Source organism: Trachymyrmex cornetzi, unplaced genomic scaffold (genome assembly GCF_001594075.2).
Source record: "Trachymyrmex cornetzi isolate Tcor2-1 unplaced genomic scaffold, Tcor1.1 scaffold782, whole genome shotgun sequence".
Taxonomy (NCBI): domain Eukaryota; kingdom Metazoa; phylum Arthropoda; class Insecta; order Hymenoptera; family Formicidae; genus Trachymyrmex; species Trachymyrmex cornetzi.
In genome coordinates, this window is record NW_017300116.1 from 201069 (window position 1) to 228420 (window position 27352).

General features: G+C 33.6%; 1 long non-coding RNA gene across 1 annotated transcript in view; it reads left to right on the forward strand.

Annotated features, from left to right (window-relative positions):
- The first annotated feature begins 290 nt into the window (after nt 1-290).
- Nucleotides 291-27352, forward strand: part of LOC108768344 (uncharacterized) — a 42980-nt gene continuing 15918 nt past the window's right edge. Inside the window, exons 1-2 of the long non-coding RNA XR_001940479.1 lie at nt 291-399; nt 3795-3837. This is a non-coding gene — a long non-coding RNA (uncharacterized LOC108768344). The remainder of the gene's footprint in view (nt 400-3794; nt 3838-27352) is intronic.

Here is a 27352-nt window from a genome sequence, read left to right on the forward strand (position 1 = left end):
GAATTAAACAAAATATTGGCGAATGTTAACAGCTGAAGAAAATCGCTAAAGATTAACGATAAAATAATAAAAAATTTATTAATTTAGCGTTTTACGTTTCGATTTTCTCATTTGCTGAAAGTTTTTTGACTTCAAGGTTGGTCAATAAAAGTCGGTATTTTACCTTTCAACAAAATCTGTGAGTTACCTACGTGAAAGCAGTCGGTAAGCAGAAAATGGCGCGCTCTGTTCCGCAAAAAGCGAACTATGACGACATAAAATTCAAATATAAAATCAAGCGTAATGCGACACGTAACGCGAAATGGGTGCTCCGTAAAATCTGTGCCGTTGTATTTGTAATTGTGCGAAATTAATCATATGGAAGTGCGCAATCGGCGTCGTTCCAACTTCGTCCGCAACGTGAGTAATTGTATTGTTCCGCATATTATAGGCAACGCGTCTTGTATTTTATCGAATCGAGTCGCTTTCGATCTTTTAATCGCCATTATGGAATTTTCTTAGGAGATATTACAACTTCACTTCAAAACGTCTTTTCCGAAAATTTTACTAGATATAATATAATGTGCGTTATGCTTGCTATATTTAAAAAAAGTAAAAATTTTTTAAGTAAAATTTAAAAAAAGTAAAGTAAAATTTTCTTCAGAGAGGACGTTTTGGAGTGTAATCTAGAATTATAATCTAATTAAATATATATATATATATATATATATAATACAATCACATAAAGTTGTGATAAAATATTTCACCTGTATTATCGTTATACTTTCTAAAATGACTCCATCAACCGCTAACACTCGTCAATATCTTGTTTAATTCACCAATGTACCTGCTAAGAAAAACGATGAGGAAGTCACGTTTTAAAATAACCTCTTATTCAAATATTTTGTTCTAGTTGAATAAAATGAGGCCTTTATTCACAATTATTATATAAATCTTGTATTGAAAAACCAGACTCATAATAAAGTATTGATTTGAGATACAAATGATTCAACAAATGCAACATTTTGATTAATGCTAAATTGATGTTATGTTCAGCGAATTATGAAAAGTGGTCGTGTGATGCCTCCCAGGTTTATTTCTTAAATTTATTTGTTGCACTCACACAACGCTCGCAAAAATATGGCTAATCGTAATCGTATTTTGCACGGCACTCCCGACTTTAATCAAACATAATGTATACTTTTCTATTATACAATATTGTGACGGGAAATTAACGTGAAGAAAGTATGAAAGCTTATAATTCGTATCTATAAATCATACAAATTAGAACTAACGAAATTTTAAATGGCGAAAAATTTTATCAAATTATATATATAAAAAGAACTCCAAAATTTACATTCTGCATAACTGACAAATATAAAAATACGAATGTAATTATGTGTGTAGCTATACTTATTAATTAAATACGATGTTTCATTCACGTTTCATATACATAATTTAAAACAATTTGAAAGTGACGCTGGAATTCTTACGTAACCAGTAATAATTATAACTAAACAAATATGAGTAATAAAATTAAGTTAATGGTTAATCATCCAAAAAAAATAAAATCGAAATTTAGCATTTGCGTGCGCAATATATTTCAAATGCAAAAGTCCAATAAAATATAGATATCAACGATATATCGCAGTCTTCCATTACTTTAATTATTTGATCCGCATATTACTCCGCACTCTCCATTTGAAAGAGTCGAATAAATTACGCATCGGCGAAAAATTCGAAACGCGAGATACATTAGAATTTCAGTTTCAAGGAAATAATTGTTATTTATATAAAATACTAATAATATATATATAAAATGATAATAAATAAAATAATAATAATATATATACACACGTATATAAAATTTATAATTCTCATCTCTTATCGTTACTCGAAATAAATAAATCACGTGAAGTACTTCGATAAATTTCCGATATATTTACTGTCGTTAATCGCGGGAGTTAATTAAATGCGAGTTGATAGTAGTTAACTGCTTGCAGAAAATAATCGCGTTTTGAAGAAATAATTATGTAACGATAGAGCAACAGAGTGGCTTTTCCGTCGACACGAATCTCGCCGTGCGAATGACAATACATAGTGGCTTTGCGACTACTGATATGTATTATATTTAAGTTATACCTATATATATATATAATATATAACAGTGTTTGCGACACGACAGCGCGCAGCGAACGTTACTAAAACAAATATCAAAACCATATACCAACCAGTCTCACGTTATCACGAATGAAATAACTATATACTGAAAATTCCTCTTCTTTGTATTTCAAACTAATTATTAACACATAATTAATATAATGCTGCTTCTTGTTATTCGATTCAGTGATTTATATATTATTCCGCATTATCAATCTCAAAATAGTAATAGCCGAACTACATTAGCATAGAAATTTAGAGCGTGATACAATATTTATATGAGATAATTATGACAGATAATAGTGACATTTGAATTTAAATATATACCGTATTGATTTTAAATATATAGAGTGTTCAAAAAAACTATTCAGCATCTATATGATAAATAATACACACTGTACATTATATGTATAAATGCTAAATGGTTTTTTTAAACACTCTGTACGTATATATTTAAACCCAATGTCATTAAGAAGAGTATTATCACCTATAAATATCGTAAAATTATAATCCATAATTCACTTCCTCTATCGTTTCGATTTCTACTCTAATACTATCTACTAATGTAAGTCGTAGGAAATATCTCAATCTATTTCGAAAAACGTTATTACGTCAAATATTCTATTCCATTTCAAATTAATTTTAATAAATAAGTCGTTACTCTCTGCAAATATTTTGCACTTTGTTTTGTAATTGTAAATTTGTATAACAAATCAAACTAACCAAGATTCCTTATAAATTAAAGAATTATAATAGAAAGAATACGGGTGTTAAGAGTCAGGCGCAGAAGACGTCGCGCAAATAATACACTTATGAAGCATGAAATTTCTTTATTCATTCTGGCATTTAAATTCTCGATGTAGGGGAGGCTCACCATGACAGGATAACTTTTACTTTATATATGTTTGTTTGTGTTTGCTCTGAGGAAGGCTAAAAAATAAGCCGAAATATGTAAGCGCGTTTGTTGAATAAAGAAGTTTCAAGCTTCATAAGTGTATTATTTGCGCGACGTTTTCTGCGCCTGCAAACGTCCGTATTCTTTCCAATTCTTTGAATTGTAAATTTATTAGCATCTTCTAAATTAACGATTAATTCCGTTTAAATAAGAAAGTATTTTAAATTAGAAATACTATTGAATCCTAATTCACGAGAGAATTTGCGTCAATCCGATCGACATCTATATTACTAACAAAAAGAAAAATGTAATTATTACATACTTTTAATAACAGTTTTAATGATTGATTGCAGATACTGTTTAAAAAGAATTGTTAAATCTATTATTGAAATAATAAAGTTTATTTTTATTTTAATTAAAAGACTATTTTATCTGAATTAATTTACTGTTATTCAAGAGAGAATTAAAGTTATGATACATGTACATACGATTCTTTCTCAAGCAATTATTTATATTGAACCGCAAAAAACAAAATTCAGACTATATCTTAAGACAAACTTTGAGTATCTTAATCGAATTGCAAATATGACATAACAAAAGTCAATTAACTTTCAAGATTTATTTGCTAAATGATATTATATCTGAAGACTAATTTTGTTTCTGAGCAAAAATATTATTGTAAATATGAATCTGAGACTTATTAGTTGTAGTTTGATTAGTTTGCATTTTTGTAATAAAAACTTTATTATTATTGTTTTAGTACTTGAGAGGAGTGAGAGGAAGAACGAGGTCTGGCAGCAAGAGTAAGTCGTATAATAATTTTTAAAAGTTTTTGAGAGAGAATCTTCTCTTTTAGGTGTACATTTGTACGATAAAATCTTTTTTTTTCTTCGTTATGATACACTGTTTGTTATACTTTTTTTATTTATTCATTGTATTCGACAGTTTTAAGAAAATTGAGTGCTACTGATTATGAATACTAATTTGAATCGTTCTGTATTTTATTGTGACAGTTGCATAATCCGCTTAAAAAGTCTTTAACATTTTCTCAAGAAACAATTCATGAAACAACTTCTTGAGAATTGTAATTTTTTTTTCTAAAATGCATTAAGTATAAAAAATTTAAAACTATCATTTTGATGTTACGAAAGCTCGGTGTCTCATTTATAATACGAGTAAACTGCTCAAGTTGTAATGAGCGAAATATTTTTTATCGTTGAAAGATTCTTTTTGGAGATTAACTGTTATTATGTTAGTCTTTTTATCTTTTACAATCGACGTTTACAATTTGAAGTACCTCGCTGAGCTCGTTACGCAGGATGCCACTTTGGCTATTAATTCGGCGGTTTGCCTTGGCGAACGAAATGCACGTGTGAACTGCATTGGTGGGCTTAAATTAGCGCAAAGGAAGAAAATAGTGAAACATTTTGTTCCGCAGTTTCCCATTACGTTCTATGGCTTTCAACGTATCGTCGTGTTATCCGGCTGATATATCTCGTATGTCTATCCACCCTTGCGCCACCGTTAATAGCAGGCAATTTCGTGTTCCCTCGGCTAACCCGTGTAATTGAGCCAATGTGTGTTAATCAGAGGCGCCTCATTTGCCACGGGGAATAGTCCAAATTGCTTTTGTTGCCTGGAATATCTTGGTACGTTGCAATGCCTATATTGATTCAGGAAATTGACATTGCCTCAAATATGCAAAACATATATGGTCACGCGAATTACAAAACGCAATGAACGCTGATATATCTCACAACATAACACCATACTCTTTTGATAAAATACATTCTACTTCTTTGTTTTTACAATAATGTGTTTCACTTTGTGCAAACAAATATATTCATTTACAAAATATCTGTATATTTACAGCAAATAACGTTACGCGCAATTAAAATGTTTGCTCTTTTGTATACTTTCTACCTTATTTTAATGTAATTCACGATAATGCCGAAACAGAGAGACGGTAAATATTTTACGTAGGATAAATAGCCTGCGACAAATTTTTATGATTTCGACATCTCTGTTGCATTTGTAATATTTCTGTAATTTTGCAAAAATTTTAGATTTGCATATAAAATGCACGATATCTGTTGTTATCGACACGTATATTGATGAAATTTTAATAAAATTGCAAGGATAACACCTATGATTTAATCCATTGATTGAAAATCGTTATGGTAATTACGATTCTATTAATAGAGATCTACGATGTAGACTCTAGTTTAATGTATTAGTACTAACTACGTGTGCTAGAGCCTAGCACAATAATGTACTATTGCCAGGGGATCACATTGGTCCGAGTCAGCGCAGTTAATTTTCGATAGTACCGAATCACCCTCGTGGTAATTGTCGTCCATGACTTCAACTGCTAGTTGTCTTTGTCTACTTGTTCTATTCGAAAGCAGTACGGTTTGACTTCTGCGGCTGCACTAGGAACTGCATTGTACTGGAACTTATACAGAAATTTAATTTTCTTGGTACGAATAATGTACATTTTAAAATATTAAAAATTTTTTAATCATTTAAATAAAAAAAGAATCTTTTAAACGTTCTCTACCTTCAAAATTTTTAATCTTAAATATTTGAACGTATAAAAATTACGTATTATGATTATTAATTAAAGCTTTTGATTTGACTTAATTTTTTAAAAAAGCTTTTTTTAATTTTTTAAATTAAAAAATTGTTTAGTACATTTTTGCTTTTTTGTCTGAAATACTAATGCTACTTTGCACTTTCTCAAGGAATTCGATAAATAATTATTTCATTTTAATTTTTACTGAGCTGCAATCTTTAAATCTCAAATGTAGAGAACGAAAGAAATTTTAACACATTTTATTTTGTAAAAAAGTTAATTTTTTTAAGGTTGGATTATTCCAATAGGAGAATTAAAATGAATTCTGTCTTGCAAGAAAGAATTGAAATGGATTTAAAAGTCGGGAAACCAACCCGGAATTTAAATCTCGCATTATGAAATATTATTCATAGTATGATTTAAATTTCGTGGCACGGATCGCTGTCAATCCTCCTAATTTAAGTTTTTAAACGATTTGTTATGTTGAATTACTGTATTTTTTTTAATATTTATATTTTTAGACTAATTTATAAATGATTACTATATGGTACAAGATACCTGCCTATTTTTTATTACCTATCACAAAGCATCATTATAATATGCAAGATAAACGTAAATAGCAATGTGATTAATTAAGACCTCATATTAATAATAAGAAAGCTTCGATTATATAATGAAATTTATAATAAAATTTATCATAACTGAAGTTTATATACAAGGTGTTTAATAAGTAACGATAAAGCTCTCGCATAGGGAGCGGATTAAACTGAGTCGAAAAGTCCTTTACTACCATTTTACAATTTTCACAATAATTAACAAGATATTAATTACTAAATATTGCTGAATATTACTTTTCAATAATTTTTTACTCAAATACTATTAACTTTACAGAAAAACGGCAAGTGACAAAAACTGTTAATTTTTTTTCATAGAGTTCTGAGAATTTTTTTAGAATTTTTTAGTACCACATTTTCTTATGTTGGTAAAAATATAATAGTTACCAAGAACAAAATACAGTATCAAAAAATTGACAAAATTTTGAAAAAATTCTTAGAGCTCTATAAAAAAAAATAAACAATTTTTCTCTTGTTGTTTTTCTATAAAGTTTTTGATAATACTTGCGTAAAAAATTATTGAAAACCAATATTCGATGATTTTTAGTAATTGATATTTTGTTAATTATCGTGAAAATTGCAAAATGGTAGAGGACTTTTCGACTCAATTTAGTCCGCTCTACCCCTATGCGAGAGTTTATCGTTACTTATCAAACACCTTGTATATAAAAGTTTTCTTGCATTTCTTGTACTTTTCTGTAGAGATATAAATCAAACCTGACATAAATAAAAGGAAAACGTGACTAAAACTTTTATTTCTATTGTTCCATTGTTTTTATATATCTCAACAAAGTTTTACTATAATGAATTTAAGCGATAAATTTGGCGATAAACAGTTTAGAAATTTTTATAATTATCTGTCTATTTCGTAAATACGTATTCCTTCAAAAGTACGTGTTGCAATTATTTTTCTCAAAAATATCTTAAATTTTTAATTTTAATAATTTCTTCGTGTTTTATATATAAACAATAAAAAGATGTGAAGGGCACATAAAAGTTAAAGATGATACTAAGCGTGTATAAAAGAACTATAATATGCTATATTAAGTGTATAAAAATTCTAGAAAAAAACACGTATTTTTTTCTAGAATTTTTATACACTTAATATAGCATATTATAGTTCTTTTGTTCTTCACATCTTTTTATTGTTTGTTGAATAACTAACAGTTTTTTACTTATTGTTGTTTAATTTTATGTATATAATGATATTTCTTCTAAATCTTATACTGGTCAAGTAAATTCTGTGATTGAATTTGGTAGATACAATCGAATAATCGTATAGGTAGCAAATAGCGCGTGAAAGTGGCAATACCCAAGGGATTTTTTAATCCCCGCATCATTAAGGGATAATGTACAAAATACTCGTCAATGTAAGAATCCCTAAATTACCTTTCCCTCAGGACCGTTTCTATCATTAAGCAAGAGATCTAATTTTCTGAATATAAACCCGTTATTATATATATTACTAGATAATTCACTTATCTGTCCTTTTTTTAGGATAATTTTTTTTTTATATTTAAGTCTTATTTATGTGTTATTTTTCATTTTATTTCTTTTGATTATTTGGTTTTATTTTTATACAGCTATATCGTTTCCTTAATATTATAATGTATAATAAATAATTAAGCTCTACATTAAAAACTAACATCGCATGCGATAAAAAAATTATGCATTTATAAATTAATATTCCAAAGAATATATTACAGCATTAAAGGAATTAGTGTAAATATTAAAATTTGACGTAACATTTGTCGTTAGCTTTAATATATAACATGTAATACAAAAATATTCATGATAATAATATTTAGTATTTTTGCATCTCGTATTTTTACGCAAAGGTATCATCGCGTGAAGGTTCACGGCGACACCGCGAACATGGCGGTGGCCATAATTCTGTCGACGCGAAGCGTAGTATAGCCGAGATGACATTTGTTATCTCGCGCAGGACACATGAGCGTCTGGGAGAAGTTTTCTACTCCTCTTAATCGTCGGTCGGCTCACAGGCTCGGAAGTTTCTTTTCTCCACCGCCCAACTCGTCGCATTTACTTCCAGCGAAGATCGCAGCAACTTTTCCTTAATATAACTAAATGACTGGTCTGAAGGCCGTCGAGAGAATGTTCTCGCGAAAGTTGGTGCCGCGAAGATGAAGAAGCCGTAGCAGTTCCGAGACCTGCTCACGGATTAGATCAGTTTACCGAGATGATGTCTTACGTAACCGTCACGATTGCTTACTCGAAGACTCCTTCGAAAAATGTTCTGTATAATGTTTGATACGATTCTTAAAAGAGTGTCTTCGAATCTTAGTTACTTGTTGCCAAATGACAGAACTAAGATTTTTGGAAATGCTATGTTTCACTCTGACGTGTCTTATGTTTATATTAAATTCGTATTTGTTTAATTCGAGAAGCGAATTTTATTTTAATAGAATTGTAAAATATTGTATCTGACATAGAAAATGAAAAATTGTAATATACATGTAATATATAAATTAATATATTAATTTATTATATTATATGTATTTATTATATTGTATTAAGTATCAATATATTAATTTATTAATATGTTAAAAATCATAACGTAAAATGTTACATCAAATTTTGATGTTAATTCTTTCAAAACTGTGACGCAACTGTTTCTCGAGGAAAAATAAAAATAGTTTTTCAAAGTTACGTTGTTGAGGAAAAGATAAGTTTTTTTTTATCGATTAAACTAAATATATTTATGTATTTATGGTTGAAGAAAATAAGTTTGAGTAACTGTGGGTTCGTCAGTCAGAAATAAATGATTAATGATGAATATCTGTTCTTCCATTTAAACGCCTGGCGTCGTACATCGTACACTCATCAGAAATATCAGTCGCGCCATATCAATTGCGCCCTAATTGCATTGCGCGCCCGGCCACAATAGATCGCCCGGATAGATTCTCTTTGTTCGAAAAGGGAGAGTTCTCGTTGTGCTCGTTATCCCGATCGCGGGCGAATCTTATCTTCTTCGTGGTCGGTCCAGCCGCGCGTGCCATAAATCTCGGTACAAGAGAAGCGGTCGGGCAGTGTTACGTATGCGGGACGAGTCTGGTCGTGCAACAACCCCCTTGTTTCGAGTCTGCCGCGTCACCCTTGAGGCTAGCTCTCCATTCTGACGGTGACCACCATCTCTAGCTTGGTCCTGGAGCCAACTCGAGATTCTGTTGTGCCTCAGAGAGAGGTAGAGAGAGAGAGAGAGAGAGAGAGGGGGGGGGGGGGGGGGGGGGGGGGAGCGAGCTTTCAGTTTTCGTGGTATGTGCGGTCACCAAACACGTTAGCCGCGTATGCATGTCTCAGAACGGCGAACGCGTCTCACAGTGGTCCCGCCGGTATGCTGGGGACAATAATCGTACCGTCGAGGATGCGCAAACATTGTGCATATATGCACCGCATGACAACGTCTGTTGGTGACCGACGTGAGCGTCCTTTGCACAGAAATCGTCACGTGTCTTGCTCTCTTTTCTCTCTCTCTCTCTCCTTCTCACTCTATACCTCATTCTTCCTCTGTACTAACACTCTCCTTCACGGTCGTGCGCTTGCCACCGTTTGCATCGTATTCCGGAATATGCCGGTCTATATATAGTCATCGGCAGGACATCGTGTTCGCTTCTCTCGTATATGGACATTTTCTGACTTCAGTATGCGATTCTTTTCATCGCGTAGCTCGCTTCCTGCTAGCGACGTTGCTGGACATCCAGCATTTCGCGTCACGATTTCGTGAAATATAAAATCCATGCGAGTTGATTGCAATATTTTCAACGAAACGAGATTTAAAGAAATGAAAAAGAAAAAGGAAAAAGGTGTTATCGTTGATTTGTGCTTATCGCGATGAGATAGTTCTTTGAATCCCAAAATGAAAATTGAAAAAGTTTGCATAATAGCAATCGAAGGAAAGATCAAAAGAGAAAGAGAGATATAATTTGTCGAACAGTATTTAGCACTTCGATATCATCGTTTCTCTTAACCGAGGCCGTTTACTCGCTGGCTTTACATAGCGTGGAGTTTCCGCAGCAATTATTATGCTAACGAATGTACCCGCGCGCCTTTATCCTACCGCAGCGCAGCCGCCGGATGGGTGGCTGGTTGGTTGGCTGGCTGGATTGCGAAAATTTGCAAGAAGGACCGCGGGTAAAGGATGCGGTTGTAACTTGTTCTTTTTTCCTCTGCAGACAACTCTAATTGGGCAGTGGCGCGCGGAGAAAGGGCGTACTCTCGCCGGGCGCATATACGAAACGCTTAAAATTAGCCGCGGCGCCACGATTTAGATGTTAGCATCCACTTTCCAGATATCAGTATGGCCTCAATTTATTTTCTGCGGCATTTCCGACGCCGAATTCGCCCGACTCGCGCGTCACCGAAACAAACAAATTTCCGCCATCGATTCGTCCGCACGAGGCGCGATATATACCTACCTGCGGAAATTCGCCCGACCCAAAATTCTTTCTCGATAACGCCGCATCGACACAGTGCGTGACTTATCGAAATTTTTCCTTGTCGCGTTTGCGGGGAGAAGAACCCAACTCGTGTCGAAGTTCCGACAGCGTGCAACATTAGAGAGCACTGAGAAATATTTTCGACATTCTCGTTGCCGAGATATTTATATCGCGATATAAAGAAATCTGTCTCTTGCATCCGAAGAAAGATTATGCACGTGCTACACTATTGAAAATCGCTCCTTGAGAAATACTATATATATTATAAATATAATTTTCGTTAAAAGTTTGGTTAACGTATATACTATTAAAATAGAAAAAAAAAAAAAACTTTTAAATAAATTCTACGTCTTATATCTTTGCGAGTAAGTAACCTTTTAGACCTTTTAGATAGATTACTGGTAGCGTTCCATCTGAAAAATGCTATCTCAATTTCGTTATAAGCATGCATTTTCAAAATTGCTTCCTTATACATGCCTTAATCGCACGGTTAGTAGTTTTTTCTTTCCTATATAATCGAACTAATTCGCTTTCTCTCTCTAATTCTTAATAAATTTAATGAAACAAACATTTTTATATAAAAGTGAATTCTATTTTCCTGTATAGTTTGGTGTTTTTAATAGTAATCTTGTTTTCTTGGTATATTGTTACTTCTCGCTACACATGCAAATGACGGCTCTCGTACAAAATCCATATTTTTTCGTTTCAAAAAATTAATGGGCACACCACCGACGGATTATTTTTGCAAGCTACAGGATGACGTTGAAAGGACGAGCAGCGTCAATGCCTGACTTTGTCGTTGTCGCCAGGGTTCACATTACAAGAAAAACTCGCGAATAGGAGAGAAAACGAATGCGTCTCCGACGCGAAAAGGTACGCGACAAAATGCATATTGTCTGTGACGTACGCCATTAGCGGAATATATTTGCAACCCCTCCGGCATATGTACGGCAAATGAACAGTCTACCGCACGGTAGAAATACATGTGCGAACAGTAAACGTTTTCCCAGAATACCACATCGCACCTGTTATTGTAAGCGTTAATGCAGATTTTAAAGCCGCTCTATGGAATCGGTGCTTCGTATGCAGACTCGTCACATCGTGAAAAGCCTTTTACGAATATTCGGTGGAGCTAGTACATGGTCGTCACATTTTTTGAAACATCTGTTTCTATTGCTAGTTTATTAGTTTGTTGACGTTATAACTCGCAAGAGAATTTATTTTCTATCGCTTTTAACTTCGATGCCAAAATCACTTTTGCATGAATATACAAAAGCTGTATTGTTAAATAATTTCATAATGCCAATATTCAATTTAAATTATTTTTAATAATTTCTATAGGTCATCACTTCTCCTGCTCCATATGTCATTAATTTAACTAAAACAATGAAATTTAAATCAAGAAAATTTATTAAATTTAACTCAAATTTAGTTAATTATTTACTACCAAGTGCAAACGTTAATATGAACATTGTTTACTATGAAATTAACTAAAGAAATGGACTGATTTATCCAAGTATCATATAACCTCAAGGAGAGATTATGAAGACACAAAACTCACCAGTAGTAACTCCAAAATCCTCCTTGATTTATATCTTGGTATAAGTGTGAAAGTTAAAAATAAAAAAAAATTATTTAACTCAAGAGAATTAATTTTCTACCGTTTGTTACTTCAATATCTTGATCACTTTTATATCAGACATAAATATAGAAATCACACAAAGTTAAATTTATAATATCAATTAATTATATGCAATTTGAGTTATTTTTAATCATTTCTACAGGTTGCATTGCTCCAGCTCCATATGTCGTTAATTTAATTAAAACAATGGAGTTAAACGATTTAATTGAAGGAAATATATTTTTGACTCACAAATTTAGTTGATTAATAATTTAAATACAGGTGTAATACGAACGTTGTTTACTTTGAAACTAACCACAAAAATGGATTGATTTACATTTACCTAAATGTCATACTTTAAAGAGAAGTTGAAGTAACTTATTTACCATTAAATCCATCAGCCGGTGGGAGTAACTCTACAAATTCACCTTGATTTACATTTTGACATATATGAAAGTTAAAGAGAACAAAATATTATTTAATTCAAGAGATTGGGCTATCATTAAGTTGCTCCTTTGATATCTAACAGTGCAGCTAGAACGTTATTCATGCTAATTTCGGACTGTTTGGATTCTTATAGAATCAGATATGTACTCGTATGTATACTGCTTTATAAATCGTAGCGTAACGTTAATGTTTTCGTATATCGCAATTGATGTCATAATTTCTTTTATTTTGACTTCTATTTTAATCTCCTCTATTTTATTGTTAGATTGATTTCAGAGCATAATACGAATCGACTGTGCTTCGAATTCTATTACTTTATCGACCGATGGCCGGAAAGATAGGCGCGAAAATTGCGTCAGGACTCATTGCCGCTACCATCTCGCACACTCTTCTGCCGTTCGCGCGCGGGCACTAACTAATCTGATTAATATCCGATTTGGACGATGGATAATGAAAACGGCAGGTACGCCATGACACCTACATCCACAGGTGGCCAATTAATTTACAAGCGCACACACTTTACGTGACATCGACATATCCCGGGCACGAAGTCAGATCTCCCTTTGATCTGCGACCAGGTACGGGGACGCGATCCCTTTGTGCGTGTGGCCGCACAATACATACACGCTCGATATGCAGCGCATCGGCATTTTCATCGGAATTTCGGTTTCGCATCGATCGGAAGTAGCGAACGTTACCGTTACACGCGGCACGGATGCAGTGCATTTCGCTATTGTTCGCCACGACGCGACATGATAGGCGCCGTGATGTTCGGTCGCCGTCGCGCACGAACTTTCGTTTACTTTGCCATAGCTCTCGGTTTAATAATCGTAATGGAAACAGGTGCGGGGACCACGTGGTAAAAGCCGCTACCTTTCGATAAAGTTCGCGGTTCGCACATCGAATCGCGCAAGTAAATAACCCGCCGCCGCGCCGCCGCGCTGCCGGCGCGGGCGGCGGCACTCGTTCTTGATTAATCAATAAAGCGCTTCACGATGCTCGAAATTACGAGCGCGGATTACGAGCAGCGACGAATCAGTCATAAATCCTGCGACGCGGCGTGGCGCGCTCTCGTACGAACGGCCGTTTTCATGAAATTTAAAACGGGGGGATTACAAACGGAGATATTTTTTACGAGGACGCGCGCTTTATCGGGACATTTTTGCGCTCGATCGGCCGTGCCGCTTTTTGTTGCACACCGACAGTCAGTTTTGCGTTCGAATAATTTCGGCCGTTTGTTGTTACGAATGTTGCGGCGCAAACCCGTCATGATTTACTTTATAGAATTTATTTGTGTTTTAAACAATAAATACGCAACACACATCTTACGGAGATTGTATCACATTTGTCGTATATACGTCCATATATGACGCGATATTTTCTCTTCTAAGATTGGTTCTTTCTTCCGGATTTTTAGACATCGTGATTGTTTTTCCTTGTTCGAATTATTTCGCTCCACTAGGCGCTCATTGACCGCGAGATCAGTAAGAGTAGGATTGAAATTGCATCCCTGAAACTGGACAGAACAATAATTTCTCGAAACCCTCTGGGGAATGAAGGGAAACGAAGGGAAGTTTCTTCAGGATAAAAGGAATTGTCATAAGGGTTGCGGAAAAGAAACTTATCTTTGCGAAAAAATTTACGTGTCGTAAATTTTTTCCATTAGCGAATAGTTTAACATTAATTTGCGTGACAATTTTAATTTTATGAATTTTATTATAATATATTGCATCAATCAAAATTACAGTGAATGAAAAGACGTTATAAATAACTTAACGAATGAATATCTAAATATCTTAAATTTTCATGTTTTAGTGCATTAAATGTAGGGAATTAAAATTCCTTAGATGTATGAATTGAAGGAAAACCAGTCGACTCTCTCTCTCTCTCTCTCTCTCTCTCTCTCTCATGTAAGATAAATTATTAATTATGTCTTTATGAGTGTTGTGGGACAAATCTTATTTTTTTTATGGGTGATGATTTTTTTCACAGTGTAGTTATTTTGCATATTAAAATACATGAATACGTTATTTCTACCGTTTTAATAATATACCACATCGAACATCGCCAAGAAAAACGATAGTGATGGCAGACGGTTTAAGTGCTTTTGCAGCATGCCATCGTGGTCTCGCAAATCACTCGAGGAAGGTTGCGATAATAGTACCGCTTTAACGCGGCAAAATATCGTTAGCCCTTCGCCACGTTGTTAGCCTCCATTAAATTGCCTCAGCACGATGACAAAGCCGACACCTCGGGATCGAAAGAAATTTAATAGAGGATATTACGATAACAGCGCGTGAAAGACGCAAGACTCGTCGTGCCCGAAAGACGGAACATAGATGACGAGAATTAAATTTCAGTATGTGATATTGTCGCGACACTTTGAATTTAGCGAAGCGCTCGGGCTTGATAAGGGTATCTCTTACATACAAGCCTTAAAATATCATATCACATTTATTCTTCGCTAAAATAAACGAGTAAATGCTGAATAAGCTTTCTTTTATATCATATTCTCGCTCGCGATAAAAACTCGAATATCAATAATATTCGAAGAATCAATAAAGTGAGCAATAAAGACAGATATAGAGATACGATTATTGACTTCTTCTGAAATTTGTTGTACCATTCTATTAAAAAATAGCAAGAAATATATACTGTGTTGCTGATAAGAGTGATTAGTGAAGAAATGCAGAGATTTCACTCTGACAAGAAGCTCTAATTAGAAGCTAAAATGAAGTGGTTGAGAATTATTTGGCGCCAATCATTATTCAGTTTACTCTATTTAGACGTAATAATATATACAACTCTCGGAGGTTATACAATACGTAGACCCTTTTGTATACATAATGTAATTAAATCCACGCCCGCATATATGTGTTTGTGATTTTTTGAACAAGATTTCGAGCTGGGATAAAACACTTCGGACACGAGCGAAAGAGAAATAACCTGGGTACATGAGAGAGATAGAGTGAGGGGGAGGGGAGGGAGAGAAGGAGAATGGGAGAGGGAGGGAGGGAGAGGAGAGAGAGAGAGAGAGAAGAGGTAGTGGTATAAGGGCATAAAGCCGAGACGGCGATGTCGTGCGAGAGGACGACTAGGGACGGCGTGAGGCAAGGGCGCGGTATGCGTCTGTGAAATTCAACCAAGCTGTTCCGCTGGTAATAATGGACGAGAGGCAAGCGTTGAAATGCAAATTAGAGCGCGGGTCGCGGACAGCTTGATACATGTGCGGGGATTGTGGTTTCGCGCGATGCGCACCGCCGCCTATACTCGCGGAATAAAGGAGTTTGTTTTGGAATTTTGCTCGGTGCACAGAGGGGGAAGAGGGAGGGGGGCACTATATAACGTCACGCGTGCAGGTTACGCTTTCCTTCCAACCCACCCCCCCCCCCCTTTTACCCTTTTACCCTTTCTCACTCTCTTTCTGTTACAACTCTCATTCTCTTTCTCGCTTACTTCACCCGTGCATCAAGCGCGCATTTGCGGATAACATTCGTCACCGACGAAGGGCCGCTGGAAATGATCGTTGATCGTCGCACGCGAGTGTCCTGTAAACTGTCCTTCGTGCCTGCGGTTGTTGTGACAAAACGTGCAATTTCCATGACGATTCGTGCGACAATATAACGCGGCGTTACGGCGCTTGTTACATAGCGATGGACGGAAATGAAGGGATATCGAGAGAGGAATCGGACGAGAGAGACGCCGTGGTCCGTTTCTTCGCAATGGTTCGACGAAGCGGCGCCGTCGTTCACGCGCGGAATGAGAATTGAAATCGCTCCGATCGACTGGATATTTTTTCTTCCTTTTAGATCGTGAGTACGCATTCGAGTCGTATGCGGGTCGCAATTTTATTATCATCTCTGTTTCCATCTTATTGGCGAACGAAATAATTTTACGTGTATAGCTATTGGAATAGATAGTGGACACGCTATCAGACAAATCGCTGCAGTAATTCTCCATGAGAGATGATGCCAACATTGCCAACGTTCTGATGTGCCTGTAATAGTATTGCGACCTTTTATACGAGAAACTCATTCTGATATTGTCTGTACAAACGAACGTTGTAATATTTTTGCTATTCTTGCTTGGAGAATTCTGTTAAGAAACATAGTCAGAGAAATTTTCAGATCTGATTCTGTAATGAATATCGCAAATTTTAACTTTCGATAATATTGGAAGTATTTTACAATTTTACTGCGCGGGAAAGATCAATAGAATTAGTTTTTGTTCGAAAGAATATCTCAAGTAAGCGCCAAGAAAAGATATCACTCGATGAAGTTTTTGTGACAGTAGCGTACTTGAAATATAGCACTGCTGTGTAGCGCCATGAATTTCCTATCAACATCGTGAATTCTGAAACCCTTCTCTTGAGATTTGTGGTTTGAAGATAATGCCTTTTGAGTTTCTGCACCTTGGAGATTTTAACTTTCGGGATTGCGGCTATGAGTATTACAGTACGAAACCCCAAGTTGTAGAATCAAGGCTAAACTTACAACCAGTTAAACTTATTTGTTAATAACAATTTCGAGTTTCGCGCGCGCGCGAGATTAGACGGACAGGAATCTCGCCGATATGACTATCTATATTGCATTCTTCAGCTAACTTATGAAGTACCTAATATCAATTCTGTTTCGTAATAGATCAGTTTAGGGCTGTAAGTCCACTTAGCGCTATGAATGTTTCAAAGCATTTAATGAGCAATCAAGAAATCTACGTTTCGAAGTGTTTGTAGCATCAAGTGGATTGCAGCATAAAATACACAAAGAATTGAGCGAAAATACTATAAGCGAACACAAACTTTATTAACCTCATAAAATCAAGTATGTAACAAGATAAGGAAATCTCCAGTTAATAAACTTGCGCAATGCAATCTTTTCTGGATATATCAAAGTCACCGGGAAGTTTATCTCGTGCCCTGAAAGTTATATTTTCATTTGTGGCCGGGAGGTAAGTTATTAGCATTCGCTTTTGCAGGATTCAAACCGGTTGTTCGCCATCTGCGATATCCCACGGCAGTGCGATGCAATTCGTGAAATCGAAAATATCAGCATCGCAAATCCGAGGTCGCGTGCGCTATCTTCCTCATGGAATTTATCGTTATGGTAACGCAACCTGGAAGCCGCTTGGCGTGAGGCTTCCGGGCAGAGTTCCCGATTTCCGTATCAAATGGCGAACTCTTTCCTGCGGCCACATCGTGAATTTATGACCTTTAAGGCGCGGCAATCTGAGATGGTCAGTTCTACTTTCGAATTATATATATATATATATACAATAGTTACTCCTGGAGAAATAGCAATTTCTTCTTGTAAGAAAACCCATGGTCCCACTCTGATTTTGATGAGCTTCGAATAGGTTGTTTTATGGACAAAAATAAGGGATACATATTTTTTTTATAATACCTTAATCGAACTTTTAAAAGGTACAACACCCTTTTGAAGAAAATCAGTTTCTTGTTAGTTATTATTGCAATATCGTGATATATGTCTTTATTCAAAGATTGATGATATAAACACTATAAACCGTGCATAAATTAATAAACTATTGTAATAATCTGTAATAATATCTGAAGAAAAACATTGAAGATATAAATGGAATACTTTATCTTTATATCAAACTGATTTATCTTTATGTTAAACTTATATATTTGTAATAACTTATATCTGACAGTTTTTATAAATTTTTCCGACAAAAATTATCGTAAATAATATCTTTAAATTATTAATAGATATCCGAGAGTTTTTTTTTAAATTTTCTCTATTCTGTTCTAAATGTCATCACAAATTTTATTATGTATCGTAACTAGTCGATTTTAAAAGTATTAAATCCCGTAAATCTGTGTCATCGTATCTAAATTTTTGTGCAAATATTGCAAACTTGTAACTAACATAATTTGTAATACAGCTATTTCATCACCGATAATATTGCAAGAAACGATGTAAGACATTAAATTGCACGATATACGTTGCAATTATTTTTTTTTCACATTTGTTTAATCAAGCAAAATTGAAAGGATAGGAGGTTATGACTCTTGAGAAATGCGCCCTTGCCTGGAATTTGTGCGGATGACAGTGAATTAGGTGTCTTTTGCTACAATAACCCATAAACATTCCTCCTTCCTTGCGTCGCGTATTTATCATCCTGTCCAAGTAATATGCCGCGGGGCGGCCCATGCGACGCACGTATATTCTCATCGGGTACAGAGATGAATGCACGCTACGGTGATTCGTTTAGAACGTAAAACCCAAGTAATAAAATTGTTGACGACGACTGTTCGATCGAGTACAACATTCGTGAACAATGGAGGAATCGCGGTTAAATTTTTTTACAACGACCAAGCATCGATGTATCTATTCTGATGCAAGAATATCACGAATAAGAATACGGGGACGCAAATTACAATTTCCCTGGTCTGTTTACGATACGAAAAGAGTTTAATGTTTTCGGTAATTGAGAGAATTTTATATCTTCTTTATAATACGCGCGAAATGAACTTAAGCGATTCAATAGCGAGTCATATTGAAATTATCCGACTTTCATGATTTACGTCGTGGAAATGATAAATATATTGATAAATACATGTGTTTTAATAACGTATAAATTAAAAATCTAAAATGCATATTGCTTTCTTTAAAAGAGACACAGGTAAAAAAAAACATTTTCGGATTATTATCACGAATGAGTTAAGCAAACATTATCTCATAAATCGTCAAAAGCAAATTAACTTAACTTAAAAAATCGTCACAACTCAAGAACGGTAGTTTAAAAAAAATTATTCAAATCGTTACAATTAAAAAATGGTAATTTTTTAAGAGTTGTGGAACGAAAATAACAAAAATAATATTTGTTAAGAATATATTCTGTTTGTCGATATTATTTGATAGTCAATAATTTTTTTAACAAATTGGAAAATAATTTTTCCCCGTTTCTAAGAAATTTAATTTTTTGAGTTTTCATTTTTAAAGTAAGGAGAGGAGACATATAGTCGTAGTTACGAATCAATCAAATCGTTGTTGTGATTGTTGTAGAAAATAAATTATATTACGACACTTTATTAATAAATTATATATTTAACACTTTGTAAAATTATATTAATTGTTTAATATTTAATTAAAAAAACTTTTATAACATACTTTTAATATTTATAAAAATATATTTTAAAGATTATTTTAATATTTATTAATATAATCTTAATTCAAAATTTTTGATAATTCTGTTATTTATCTTAAATCTCTATTAGAATTTTCATAAATAGCTATTATTATTAATTCGTATTTTCGCTGTATTAAATAGACATAATTAAATTGTACTTCAACAATTCCAATCAGCCTGAAGTTGAGTGCGAGCGCATTTATCACCATAAGATCCTCTTAGCCAGTCTTAGCCAGTCTTGGCGTAAGACGCAAGACTATCATGCCAATTAGCGTGTAGTACGCGGAGAAATCTGAAATTGCGAGTGGCACGCTTGAACGCATTAGCGTGCGTCGTCGCGGGAATTGCTGGCACACGCTCTAGCTTTTCTAAACGGATTAGCAATGTCTCCTGATGCTCGTTTCTTGTTAAATTCGCGTGGTTAAGCGTTCATAATCATTGCCATAATTTCGAAGTGATTACATTCGCAGCCGAATTCAAAGCACCTCCCTGCTGACTCACTTCTTAAATCTAACTACGAATAGTTTCCAAAGTTGGGTACAACTTTCATTATTTCACGACTGTTCGGGGGCATCGTTTTATTTCTACATTTTCTTATGTACTTTTTTTTTCACGGAAACCGAAAATTATAATAATAATGCTACACTCAAGGAAAAATTAGTATATATATAACATCATTATTGTAATAATTTTCGATTTTCATGAAGAAAAATATATAAGAAAATGTAGAAATAAGACAATTCTCGAACGGCCACGAAAAAAGTTGTACCCTCCTTTCACCTTTTAATATGCTTGAACCGTTAATAAATTTCGTAGGATCTTCGTTTAACATATTTTATATTAATTCAAAACCGTCCACTTTACTGTCGCAGTCATATTTCTAGCTCCAAAGACAGGAATAATCCAAGCTATAAAATCATTTTCAAGCAAGAAATATCCGCGCTTCATCCGCTGAGCTCGCTTGAAACTCGAAAGCGTTAGGGCTTTCTAGAACCAAAGCCGCGATGGAATTCTATTACGAGATTGCGCCCGTTTGATCCAACGGGTGTCCCAAGCCGTTAAGTAAAACCGTTCACCGCCGACGGTTTTCCTTTTTAACTTTCACCCCTACGGGCACACCAGTCTTCCTGCTCGGCTTACATGTGCGTGTCTCTTTATAAGTAGCACGCACACACACACATATATATATATATATATATATATATACGCTTATCTTGCACGACATATTTCACGGCACATTAACATATTATACTGGGCTTTGTATTACGAGGACAAAAAACATGTTTGCTCGTCAGCTTATCAGATGTTAAAGTCCGTCCCTCTTTGTGTGTCAACTTAATGCTACTTCAGCCACGACGGAGTCCCTCAGCTTCTCGTCGGTATACCACCCAGCTCTCTTGTTGTTCTATACCTTCCAAAGCATCGCCTCCTTGGTTTGACAATTCACCCCCTGCATCTCTCATTCTCTCTTCTCACACTCTCGGCGTGAACGGCCTTGCGTTCTTCTCCAGCCCTTGCTCTCTCTCTCTCTCTCTCTCTCTCTCTCTCTCTCTCTCTCTCTCTCTCTCTCTCTATCGTGTATAATTTGCTTTTCATTCTGCAACTTTAGCTTTAGCTTTATGCGTTTTCGTGCGATCGTTAAATTCAAGATAACGTTAGACGAATAAATGTTGTTGTATAATCTTTTTCAGCCACTTGGTGCGGTTGTTGATCCCTTAAATTTCATCTTGATTCTTAATAAGTAAACTGCGGTCAAATTGGCCTTTAATGCGCCTCTATTTTTCCGGAGCAAATAGTAGTCTTTCCTGCTGGGAGAATCGTCGCTCGGATTTACGTGACCCGTCGACAGTGCAGTGCTCGATGTATGCCGCAGATTTCACCCAAATGATGCGAAAGAAAGAGAGAGAGAGAGAGAGAGAGAGAGAGAGAGAGAGAGAGAGAGAGAGACAGAAGGGAAAAGGGAGCATTGGCAGTTCTTCAAGTAAACAGCGTCTTGATTGTCCGCTCTTTCGCATTCTGTTGGCGATCTTTTCGACCTCGATATATACAAGTTGCATGGTAATTGCCACATCATTGTTGGTATTCATGAAAGCTTCCACTCAGTTTTATCTATCTGAGATGAATGATCCAGGTCGTCACGCAAATTGGTCTTTACATTTAAAAGAGAAGGTCCGAATACGGACAATCCTTTAATTTTTTTATATTGTTAAAATAGTAAATTATTTGAACTTATTGCAGACAAAGATATGTATAATGAAGTTAGTAGAGTGTCTATTTCAGTTCTTGTAAAAAGGATAAACTTACATTGGCTGCGTTCAGCAGAACACAACAGTTTTGCAGCCGTTTTGTGATTCTCTGCTGAGATTGGATTACTCCTTTTGATTTAAAAGCATAACCCAATCAGCGCGAAGAAAACTTTCAACAGTTGCAAAATAAACGTTCTGCTGAACGCAGCCATTGATTAGAATTTGAATTATTAAGAGTTTTCTGAAAAAAAAGAAAATCGCTGTTTTTGAAAAAGTGGCCAAAAATTGATTATCTTCATAATATGCCAGAATAATAAGATTTCATGCAAAGAAAAATAAACGGCAAAAAATATATATTAGAACATTCAATAGATAAATGTTAGTTTATTTTTTCTTATATTCATCCACAATAATTGTATGTATAATAATCTTTCTCAGCTTCTGCATAATTAAATATTACACTCATAATTCTCCTTTATTATCATTTAAGAATACAAAATATATACAAGTTGTAATCCTCAGCAAGTTGATGGTCAGTGTACAAGTTTTTGGCCATCTATTATAATTCATATTTGAAATATCGTACCATGCATGAAATTAAATTATAATAAGAAACATAATGTATTTTTATTGCAACTCAATATGCCTTTTATACATCTAATTTTATACTATTTACAAGTTATTACAATTTCATTAATAATAAGTACATTTTCTAGGAAAAAAAGAAATATATATATATATATATATATGTGCAAATTTTATGTCAAAAACTTAATAATTATGTGTACTGCTCTAAAAGCAAGTTAAATACAGTTGTATGACACGTTACGTGTTCAACGAAATTATCTATAGGCTTATTATTAGATTGCTTACCCATATTTGAACTATTATTCATATTTCCTTCTCGTTTATTCTTTTTCCCGTTCTTTTTTCATTAGTGATTGATTTAAAAAATTTTATTTGATTTTAAAACGTATAGTAAAAAATACGCCATAAAAGATAGTTCCTATTGTAGGTTTTACCCAAAATGGCCTGCCATAAGCATTACGCTTTTTTTGAATTCAATATTGAAAATTGATTAAATTTAAAATAAGAAACATTTCTGAACATTAATTGAAAAGATGAGACATTTTCAATATTTACATAAATGCATAACATAAAATTTAACTGTTTTTATAACTAACTACAAACAGCAAGTGGGCCATACTAGATACCATGTTGGGCGCATTTACCTTATATTTTTCAAATTAATTAAATAAATTGCTTTAGATATTTCTAACTTTCTGTTTATAATTTTAAAAGACTTTATATTTCATATAACGCATTCTCTGCAGCTGTAAGTTTACAAAAAGTGTGAAAAAGATGTGAATATCCTTTCATTAGAATATTCCATTATATATGCTGAGATTACGCAAATTACGACTATTTTCCGTAACATAAAATTTATTTCACATTCAGTGATAATTGTCAGCACAAAATGCGATTGCGCGACATTCCAAACGTTTAGCGTAAATGCTTACGAGGTGTATATCGGGAAAATGGAGAAAACTGCAAGCCATGCAGAACTTCGAGATGCCGTGAAAAAGCGCGAAACAGAGAGCAACTCGTACTGCAATTATGCTTGCCTTTTTTGTTCACCGGTTAATTTCAGTTTTCAAAGCTGACGCGAACTAAACTCACGGACAGGAATTTATCACCAAATGGGAACATGCGCACGCTTACGCTAGATAATAATAAAGTTGATTTTTCCTATGAACAAGAATCATAAAGATATAATCGCAATTGAGTACACCTAAAGGATGATTTACACTATTAGATATCAAAGGAGCAATGGTAGCTCAATTAGAATTAAATATTTTGTTACACAATAATAAGATTACAAGCAGAAATAACAAGATCTTTATAACATTTTGTTATTTTTAACTTCCATGTGTGTCAAGATGTAAATCAGTCCATTTCTATAGTTACTTTCAAAGTAAACAACATTCATATTACATATGCACTTAAACTAAAAATTGAATACATTTTCTTGAATTAAATTGTTTAACTCCATTGTTTTAATTAAATTAACTCGATATATCGAGTAGGAGCAATGTCAACCTATGGAAATGATTAAAAATAACTCAAATTGAATATAATTTAACATTATGAATTTAATAGCGTAGCAACTTGTATCGGTAAAAGATAAAAATATTTAATTATCGGTTTCGCAAAACGTTTGGCAAAACTTATTTAGCTTACGATAAATTAATATTTAAATGAGCTGCTGCGAATTTTATTTTCTCGAAATTTATATTAAAATATATCTCTTTTTAGCTATAGAAGTTATTTAGATTCTTCTCTTTTACTGTTACCATTTGTTTTCCTGAACGTCTTATTATATGCATCTAACTTTCGCCATTAACGTCTTACCTTACTTTACCTACTTGGATAACTTTCTTATAATAATTCTAGTTACAAACACTTTTCATCATTAAGTTCTAAGAATAATTTTCTTTTCGCTTCATTCGTGATGGTTTTATCAAAGTCTGCTTCAACTCCAGCTTATCTCATTCTATACATATGAGTTATAAGATTAAAAGATTTATGTAACCATTTATATTTGTACTGCTCGTGTAACATTATATAACGAATAAAAACGGAATAACGCCTTTTTTAAACAATGCTTTGCATACTTTATGTGTTTTTAAATTAATGCTTGTAACTTATTGCAAATGCTTAAAAATATATCTTTCTTCGTTTCTTTCGCAAAAATATTTAAATAGTTTTTGCCGTTCTGCGTGGAAGACTTATCATCGCTTAAGTACAGTTCCGTACGTAAAAGAGATCGGCAAGTAAACGATTATACGTGTAATGAGTTTCGCGAAATTCAATCTGACTCGGAAAATGCGATTAACAGCCGTGTAAAGTACGTAAATTGCTTTCAATACTTAAAAAGTTGGTATAGCACAGTTCGGATATCCATTCCGTTTAATCGTTTTAACGTGGGTCAAGCGCGACCAGCGGCCACTTCATCCCCTCGGCCATATTCGAGAGAAATTTGCACCTCAATTGCATACGGTCTTTTATTCATTGCTCGAGCGATTCGTTCACGACTTCTCGGCGCTATTGCCCCAGATCTAGTCTGTATACTTCTCGCGAGATTAAACCAGAGCGATTAGCATAAACATTCTATAAAAGTCAAAGCGACTCTTTAAACGGCAGAGAGGCTTGATCGTGAATATCACGGGCAAACTTCGGATTTCATTTTGCGACTATAGAGAGTGCTACGATATAACGCATTCCTTTGGATCTTCTTTGGTTTGCCGTTTAATCGTTTTAAAATCAATAATGAATAACGTTTTATAAGAATCTTATATTGTCTTTTTAATATTTAACTTGAGCAATAATGTCTATATTGCAATTTACATTATATAATGTACAATACTCTTTGCATGCTAAGATTATAAGCCTTGTTTCGTATTATTTTATCTAAATTTATTACTATTATATTATTATTTTATCAACTCGATCTTTTTGACATGTAAATTATTTTTAAATGTTACTACTTTAATTTATTGACTTTTTTAGTTATGTAATTTATCATCGGTTTAGGCTTCAAGACAGCATTATGCTAATGCCTCACTTTTTGAAGTGTACATTTCTATTTTATTTTGTATTGTATATCTACCTATATTTCTCTTATTACTTTGCATTTTAATAAAAATTATTATTATTATTTTGTGTCACGTCGTTTATCTGATATAAAAATAGATTATAATAAAAATATGATAAACACAATACAAAGAAATATACAAAGGGCATATAAGAATATCAACGTAATTAATTTTAAAATGCAAGAACTATCATATATAAAATGTATAAATTCTATAAATAACACATTGTAAAACACGTTACATAAAATATTACATAAAACATTACATGGTTCGGCTCTTGGATTAAATTATCCTCAGATAAAACAAAATTCACAACCTTAAAATTCATTTCCATCGTCATAAAAAAATCGTGATTCGATGAAAGTTATCTAATTTATATAGCCATTCACAAAGCGTATACATCGATTAATGACAAAATTTGACATTGTTTTTATCTAGTCGTTTTGTCAATCTATTAATTGCCGCCCAAATGGTGACAATCAGCCTTACCGTTAATATATCTTTCAAAAAATTCTTTCTGGAAGATTCGATCTGTACTGATTATAAAGTTTTAATATAGTGACTGTGCATTACGTATTATTACTATCAACTGGTATACTACCTCTTATATTTTACACGATTTTATGATGAATTTGACGATGTATATCTTCTTAAGAAATGATAACTGTGATCACGTTAGTGAATGTTTTTATTGAGATGATGTTTTTGCTTGGTTTTGCAGAATTTAAAAGTAGATAACATTTTAACAGATTTTAATTTTATTTATTATTTTTTATTTTTATTTACTGGTTAACAAATATGTTTCTTTAATTAGAATATCATGAAATTTCGAACAATCGGTCAGTAAATCGCTTGCAAGTAATTCATAATCTCCGTAAGGCATTCATCAATATCGCTATATAAATTGGACTGTATAAACTTTCAATGAATTACACGATTTTTCTATAACGATAGAAATGAATTTTAAGGTTGTAAATTTTGTTTTATCTGAGAATGGCTCAATCCAAGAGCCGAAACATGTAATTTTTTATGTAATGTTTTATTTAATGTGTTTTACAATGTGTTATTTATAGAATTTATAAATTTTATACATTATAGTTCTTGCATTTTAAAATTAATTACGTTAACTCTTATATATCCTATATTTCTTTGTATTGTCTTTTGAAAAACTAAGAGTTCTGTACTATTTGATATTTGATTTAAAAATATGATACTCACGTGTCATTCATTAAATTGATGATGAAATATGAATTGCATTAATTTTCAGTTGGTATTATTTATAATTTTATGGTGATTATTATTAAAATAGTATATTAGGGGCATTCTTTCTCAACCGGACACCCCCCCTCTGCCCAGAATTCATATGAACCAAAAAAATTTTTTCAGGGCTGAAAATTTAGTTAAACATGTCTACTTTTATTTGCCGTGTGGCCCCTTTCAAAATTCGAAATGGCGGCGCGTCCACACTCCAAAATACAGGAAAACTATTTTATATTTTTCCTATTATGTGCAAAAAAAGTATTACAGCGTATATTAAAAAATTATTTTTGTTA